Here is an 8,968-nt window from a genome sequence, read left to right as displayed (position 1 = left end):
ATTTACAAGACTTCTAGTTAGAGACAATCATTAGATTTGCTCCTGGTATATAATAATTTTTTACAAATAACTTATTAAATAATGTAATGCCACACTGTTCTCTCATATCTCACTATCAGCCACTGCACACACTATACAAACATTGTTTCATAACACTTCACTCACTACACACACGCACACACACACACACACACACACACACACAAACACACACTGGTGATCTCTGGGCCATTTTCTGTACCGCAACTTCCCATTTGCTATCCTGAAAAACTGAGTCAGCATCCCTCTATAATGAGTAAGATGTTGAGCTCAGAAAGAGGAAGAGGTGTTAGTATTACACAGCTCTACAAAATAAATTTTTTTTTTCGTTGCCAGGGAAGTTTGAACGAAAATGGGATATTGTTATGATACTCATTCCGAGTATATTTGTACTTTTTCCAAATTGGCTCTGGTTTTTGAGGTATAGGTTATTTGTGGAAATGAGAGTTTAATGTGGATAATATCGACTGCAGGGTCCATATATGGTGTAATGTATTTGCTACCTGTTTTTTCATTAGTGATATTGTACTATCTTTATTAAACAATTGTGCTCAGGGAGTGCATCTGTGTGGTTGAGGATTACATCATGCAAACATCACACTGTCAGCATGTGTTCAGTCCTGTTGTGCGGTGCGTGTGTTGAAGATATTGAGGGTTGTGCAGATTTGAATTCGGCGGTACTCGACCTTCTTCCATACTTCAACCAAGAAGAGGTTATAGTGTATTGCAGCAATATACCTGGACTTTTACTTGAATTGGGGCTGCCGGAATATAGACCAGAGGACTGGCGTCTCTTCATAGACAGTTCCACTAGAAGTTTAAAATGTGTTCTCCTACACAATGGCAATCGTTACGCATCTATTCCAATTGCCCACTCAACAAAACTTTGTGAAGCATATGCTAACATCAAGATGGTTCTGCAGAAAATTCAGTATATGCAGCACCAGTGGTTGATTTGTGTTGATTTGAAAATGGTGAACTTCTTGCTTGGACAACAAAGTGGATACACAAAGCACCCATGTTTTATCTGCATGTGGGATAGTAGGGCAAAGCACGAACATTGGAAGCAGAAAACATGGCCTCCAAGGGAACATATGGCTGTTGGTGAAGCAAACATCATTAATGAACCTCTGGTTAGTAGGGACAAGATTGTTCTTCCACCATTACATATTAAGTTAGGACTAATGAAGCAATTCACCAAAGCTTTAGACAGAAATGGTAATTGCTTCACATACATCTGCAATACGTTCCCTGGACTCAGTAGTGAAAAACTTAAGGCAGGAATATTTGATGGTCCTCAAATTCGCAGGCTCATCAACGATACCAATTTTACAAGTGTCATGACTGTCACTGAAGCATCGGCCTGGAACAGTTTTGTCGCTGTTGTAAAATGTTTTTTGGGCAATCATAAAGCTCCCAATTACGAGGAACTGGTCAAAAACATGCTCACTAACTTTCAAAACTTAGGAGCTAACATGAGCATAAAATTGCACTTCCTTCACAGCCACTTGGATCGATTTCCTCGTAATGTAGGTGATTTCAGTGAGGAACAAGGAGAGCGGTTCCATCAAGACATGAAAGGAATAGAGGAAAGATATAAAGGAAGATGGGACAGGCATATGATGGCAGATTATTGCTGGAATCTGCAACGTGACTGTTCTGAAGAGACCTATAAAAGGAAATCGTGCAGGAAGCGGTTCGTCATGGACGGAAAATGATATACTTATAGACAAACTTTTCAATTATGTTTTATACGTGGACAAATGCCTATCAGGTTTTCAGAGAAGCTATTTATAAAGATTATTTTCTTTTTTCATTGTAGTTTGTAGTGCTCGAGTTCAGTATTAGCAATTTTTTCTAATTTTTTGAATAAATCATGCATTATCTCAAAAACTAGAGCCAAACTGCATAAATGGTTGCTATATTCGTCCTCAGCACCACTAACCCATCCTAAAGCCACTCAAATATCCTTGGCAAGAAAATGAGTGTTGACCAGTGTTATGCTATGCATAGCTTGGGTATGAGTTCCTCTAGAAAAGGGAAAAAGGATGAAAAAACATAGTGTGAAGGTGTTATGTGAAATGTTGGATGTTTTATAATCATTATTGTTATTTACTTGAGTAACTTTTTTTTACCAAACCCCTACTCTGTTTTATCTAAGTAATCCTTCAATGTATAAAATGTGTTGCACAACATGTACTTTTTAGCTGCCTTTTTAAATAAGTGTATGGCGCTGAAGCTTTGTACCAGTCTCTCACCATGCTGTAATACGAAACAATAGTGGACGATAACAATTATCAACGACCAACTGCTTTCCAGTTTTCAAAACATGTGACGTCATGTCGCTGTGCGAGAGCACCCGCAGAAGGAATTTTACTTCAGCCAATCGCGATCCAGGGTGTACATCGAGCCTAAAAAGATGTTCGCAGAAGAGGACGAGACTGTACTTCGACAAGAAATTCATTCCACAACGCCGTACTAGCGTTCAACGTTTTAATAGGTGTGGCACCGCTCTGCGCCTAACGCACAACCATTGTTCTGATCGACACAAGACATCACTCACTAATGCGAACGCCAGCAGAAGGCAAACCACTTCATGCTGTCCCTTTTTCCCTCCGCAGCCGGGAATGCGGCGCAGCCAGGTCGTATTTCTCCGTGCCTCTCGTATCTAAGCAGGCTGAGCGTGTGTGATGACGCAACTGGGAGCACATTTGGCATAAGCCGTGACCATATACTGTGCTACAGCTCCTGATTCCGGTTTCCCTCTGTTTGTTTGTTGTCACTCCTGTGAACGCTCGTAGGATACGTTCACCAAAGTATTGCTCGAATCATTCACTCATTGTTGTCTCAAACTGGTTACTTTCGACTGTCAATCGATGCTGACCCTTCCAAAAATAACAATACTTTTTTTTAATTAACTGTATTGTTGTTTATTCAATTACGACCCAGGTTTCGACCTTTTATGCCATTTTCAAGTGAAGTTTATGTCATCAACACATAATGCAGGACATCAACTTCAAAACTGTTGTTGAATTAAGAAAATTATTCGTTCCCCGAAAAATGCTAGATGTAAAATCATCATATCGAAAAAAAATCGGTAAATAATAGTGGGAGCACGTCATATTTAACACAAAAAAAAACAGATTTACTTTGATACTAAACTCTAAGGAAACCTGTTTTTTATTAACCATGACTTCGGTACCACAGCAAACCTATTTTTCATTAAATATGACGTGCTTCCACTATTACTTACTGATCTTTTTTCAACATGCTGATTCTACATCTGGCATTTTGTGGGGAGCGAATACTTTTCTTAATATAACATCAATTTTGAGCGTAATGTCCCGCAACATGTATTAATGACATAAACTTCACTTGAAAATGGCATAAAAGGCCGAAACCTGAGTCGTAATTGAATAAACAACAATTCATTCAAATGGCGGCGTGTACATTTACAAATTGTTGTATGACTGTTGCTCAGCAGCATCAAAAACTGTTTATATGAAAACGTCTTTCAGAGAGCGCTAGCAGTCACAACTTTTTTGTTGTTGACTTACTTAAGTTATTTAATAACGCAACATATTTTGAAGTATAAATGGACACCTTGGAGGGAATCGAAGTAGTTATCCTCTGCCGAAAGGGGAAAAACGAGATCCTAAAGGTAATTACAGATTTCAACAACCCACTTTACGTCACCAAATTCAATTCAGTATTGTTGAAATAGATACTACGTAACGACTAAGAATATACAATGGTGTGTAAAACTTAAGGACGAATATAACTTCCGCAAGATGTGTCACTGGTAAGTAACGTAGCTCGACGAACTTTGGACCATACACAGAAAAAGGCGCTACAGAAGGTAATTTAAAGAAGTACGCAATGAGACGAACAGAAATCACGCTTTTCATCATGGACAGTAACTACGCTGAAACCACCATGATTTATGATGGTCTCATAAAAGGCGAGACATGGTTCTTAACAGAATGTGTGATCGTAATGATCATGTAAGCATGCACTGCAACGTGCTCCTATGCTGGATACAAGATTGGTGAGGAGTTCTTGCGTCAAGACGTTCCATCCCTCCTCCAGCGCGGCCGGCCGCTGTGACCGAGCGGTTCTAGCCCCTTCAGTCTGCCTCGGGCATGGATGTGTGTGATGTCCTTAGGTTGGTTCGGTTTAAGTAGTTCTAAGTTCTAGGGGACTGATGACCTCAGATGTTAAGTCCCATAGTGCTCAGAGCCATTTGATGCATTTGAACCTCCATCGCAGTTGGCAGTTGCTGGATGGAGGTTGGTGCTTGCAGGCAGACTACAGTACGTTTCCCAAGCGCATCCCAAACGTGCTCGGTCGGATTTAAGTCGCGGGAACGGGCCGGTCAATCCACTCGCTCAATATCCGCCCGTTCCAAGAGCTGAACTGGGTTGCGGTCGCGCATTGTCAACGACAAAAATGAATTCAGGGCCCAATACACGCCTGAAAAGACCCACATGCGGAGGGAGTACAGTGCCACAGTAATGTTGACCGGTGAGTGAGCCGAGTTCAAAGATATGGAGGTGTACGAGGTGCGACAATAAAGTAATGAGACTGATGTGAAAAGAAATGTTGCTTACCGTTTTAGTCATGTTTAGTATTGTCTCCTTCAATGTAGTTCCCTTCTGATTGCACACACTTTTTCCAGCACTTCTGCCACTGATTGTAACATTTCTGGAACTCGTCTTCTGTAATATGCTCCAAGACCCTCGTCACAGCTTCTTGGACATCTTGTGTTGTTTGAAAATGGTGTCCCTTGGCCGCCGTTTTGACTCTTGGAAATTGAAAACAGTCGTACGGAACGATATCTGGTGAATAAGGTGGCTGTGGTACTACTGAAATTTGTTTTGAGGTTAAAAATTGCTGTACTGACAGAGCAGTACGGGATGGCGCATTATCGTGATGCAGAATCCAGTTATCAGCAGTGTTGGCACAGACACGAAGAACTCTTTTACCAAGTCTTTCTAAAATTTCTTTTAGTAATATTGGTTAACTGTTTGTCCAGAAGGCACCCATCCTTTATGAACATTTCCCTTGCAATCAAAGAAGCACACAAGCATGCATTCACTTTTGACTTTGACATGTGAGCTTTTCTTGGCCCGGGTGATCTCTTTGAGCACGATTGCGAACTTTGGGGTTTTGTCTCTGGATCGTATTGAAAAAACCAACTTCCATCACCAGTGATAACACGGCTCAACAATTCTGGACTGATTTCCGTTTGCTCTAACAGATCGGCTGCCACATTTTTCCATGTTTCTCGCTGTTGTGATGTGAGATTTTTGGGGACCATTTTTGCACAAATATTTCTCATACCAAGATCTTCAATTATTATTAGACGAACTGTTTCTCGATTGATGTTCAGTTCTTCTGGAATCATTTTCACGGATAATCTTCGATCAGATCGTACGAGTTCATGCACCCCGGCCAAGTTGACATCCGTCCGTGAGGTTGATGGTCGTCCACTGTGGTCTTCATCTTCAAAATTCGTTCTGCTTTCACTAAACATTTTATGTCAACGAAAAACCTAAGCTCTTGACATAACATCCTCTCCAAAAGCCTTCTGAAGCTTACCGTAAGTTGTCGCGTTTTCACCCAATTTAACGCAAAAGGAAATGGCATACCGCTGCGCAATATTATGCGGTTCCATATCCGTGACGAGAGACACAAACAAGTGTTAACTTATTACAGCACAACTCACGACTGAGCAGTTGTATTGATGTGCCGCTTGGACTAGAAGCAGCTTACAGACCAAGGTAAAAGGTATTGCGCCTACGCAAGCCTGCAGGGTTGCCACATCTTGCAAAGAAAATCAGTCTCATTACTTTATTGTCGCACCTCGTATTACGCTCACACAACGTTATGCCTCCCCATGCTCTAACACTTAGACAATGAATATGACAATGCTGACCATGTTCATAGGTACATTACGTATTCGCACCTCTCGCCATGTGAGGGTACGTCCGACATTGTCTGACAGCATCATTTAGATATTACAGGTGTCTGTGTGGTACATTGCATTGACATGTAAATGGCGTAATGTAGCATTGGCGTATTAACCTACAAATCTTTCAACACGATACACTCACCGGTCAATATTTTTCTGTCATTGAACTCATTTTCCATGTGTGTCTTTTCATGGTTTCTCTGGCTCTGACTTCATTTTTATGGATGGCAATGCACAACTGCATCAAAGTGCACAGGTGGAGGAGTCCTTGGAGCAAGAGGATGTTCGGCTAATGGAATGGCCAGCCCGTCTCGCGAGGTAAATCCCACCGAGTACGTGTGGGGTGCGTTGGGAAGATGCACTGCATCTCGTCCACATGTACCAGCGACCATTCAACAGTTGTCATCCTCGTTGGTGGGAGAATGGAACGGCCTACCGCAAGAACCCCTTGCCAACCTTGTGGTGGGTGCGGGAATTCGTTGCAGGACAGCTACTGATGTCCGTGGTCCCATTGAGAACCACATACCACCTTTCGTTATGTCCAGGTGAGCATCAGGAATCGCAATGACTTCAATGTGTTTATTGTCTTTGAATAAAAGTGACATTTCTGTTCATCTCAATAGCTTATTTCTTTCAGTTACCTTCTGTCCTGTACTGTGGCAGTTTTTACTGTGTATGCTCTAACTTTCACCTAGCTATGTTTCTTAGCAGGAACACACTGTGCGTAAGTTACTTTCACCCTTAAGTTTTGCACACCTGTACATAAATCTGTGTTCCAGTGGCTGTAGCATTGTAAGTCTTTCAAATAATTTTTGTAGTCTCGTTATTAACATCAAATTGTCACTGTCGCTCTTATTGCAATATACACTGAAGAACCAAAAGAACTGGAACTCTTGCCTAATATCGTGTAGAATCCCCGCGAGCACGGAGAAGTGCCTCAACACGACGTGGCATGGACTCGACTAATGTCTCAAGTATTGCTGGAGGGAACTGACATCATGAATCCTGCAGGGCTGTTCATAAATCAGTAAGAGTACGATGGGGTGAACTGCACTTTGAAAGGCACTCCAAATATGCTCAATAATGTGCGTATATGGGGAGTTTGGTAGCCAGCGGAAGTGTCTCATAATAGTGTACCCGGAGCCGCTCTGCAGGAATAATGTGCATATATGGGGAGTTTGGTAGCCAGCGGAAGTGTCTCGTAATAGTGTACCCGGAGCCGCTCTGCAGGAATTCTGGAGGTGTGGGGTGCCGCATTGTCCTGTTGGAATTGCCAAAGTCTGACGGAATGCACAATGGACATGAACGGATGCAGGGGATCAGACAGGATGTTTATGTACTTGTCGCCTGTCAGGGTCGTGTCTAGACGCGTCATGGATCCCAAATCACGCAACTGCACAAAAAAATGGTTCAAATGGCTCTGAGCACTATGGGACCTCAGATGTTGTCATCAGTCCCCTAGAACTTAGAACTAATTAAACCTAACTAACCTAAGGACATCACACACATCCATGCCCGAGGCAGGATTCGAACCTGCGACCGTAGCAGTCGCGCGGTTCCGGACTGAAGGGCCTAGAGCCGCTCGGCCACAGCGGCCGGCCGCAACTGCACACCCCCCATACTGTTACAGAGCTTCCACCAGCTTGAAGAGTCCCCTGTTGACGTGCAGGGTCCATGGATTGATGAGGTTCTCTCCATACCCATACACGTCCATCCGCTCGATAGAATTTGAAACGAGACTCGTCCGACTAGGCAACACGTTTCCAGCCATCAACAGTCCCATGTCGGTGTCGACGGGCCCAGGCGAGGCGTGAAGCTTTGTGTTGTGCAGTCATCAAGGGTACACGAGTGAGTCTTCGGCTCCTAAAGCTCGTATCAATGATGTTTCGTTGAATTATTCGCACGCTGACACCTGTTGATAGCCCAGCATTGAAATCTGCAGCAATTTGCGGAAGGGTTGCACTTCTGTCACGTTGAACGTTTCTCTTCAGTCGTCGTTGGTCCCGTTCTTGTAGGATCTTTTTCCGGCCGCAGCGATGTCGCAAATTTGACGTTTTAACTGATTCCTGATATTCATGGTACACTCGTGAAATGGTCGTACGGTAAAATCTCCACTTCATCCCTATATTGGGGATGCTATGTCCCATCTCTCGTGCGTCGACTAGAACACCATGTTCAAACTCAAATCATGATATCAAATCATGATAACCTGTCATTGTAGCAGCAGTTACCGATCTAACAACTGTGTCAGATACTTGCTATGTAGCCGTTGCCGACCACAGCGCCATATTCTGCCCGTTTACATATCTCCGTATTACAATACGCATGCCTATACCAGTTTCTTTCGTGCTTCAGTGTATTTTGTCAACCAACATCAGAGACACGTCAGCAAGGGGCGAAGAAGACATGCCAAGTGACAGGTAACAACAGCATCGACACATAAATAGTTAAATCGAAAGAAGCTTTGTTTTGATCGCCAACCTGTTTTTACTGCACAGTAGAGTTGATTGCGATGACATGCTTTAGGCATCGTTTGCCTGTTCATAAACCGTGGTTAACAAGACCCAACGAGCCATAGCAGTGGATGTAACTAAACCCACGACAATAAGATAGTCATTTCACATGAGCGAAATGAGCGATTACTTCAAAAATCTCTCTATGTGAACATCACACTAACATACCAAGGCCGCGTGGAGTTGCCGCGCGGTTCGAGGCGCGATGTCATAGATTGCGCGGTCCCTCCCACCGGAGGTTCGAGCGCTCCCTCGGGCATGGGCGTGCGTGTTGTTCTTAGTATACATTAGTTTAAGTTAGTTTAAGTAGTGTGTGAGTCTAGGGACCGATGACCTCAGCAGTTTGGTCCCTTAGGAATTCGCACACACATTTTGAACAAACCAAGTAAATATTCCTTTACATTAGGCTGTCCTTCCTCTCGATCCGTGTGGGACTGAGATG

This window comes from Schistocerca serialis, chromosome 1 (assembly GCF_023864345.2).
Source record: "Schistocerca serialis cubense isolate TAMUIC-IGC-003099 chromosome 1, iqSchSeri2.2, whole genome shotgun sequence".
Taxonomy (NCBI): Eukaryota; Metazoa; Arthropoda; class Insecta; order Orthoptera; family Acrididae; genus Schistocerca; species Schistocerca serialis.
Note: the sequence above shows the minus strand (reverse complement) of the source record.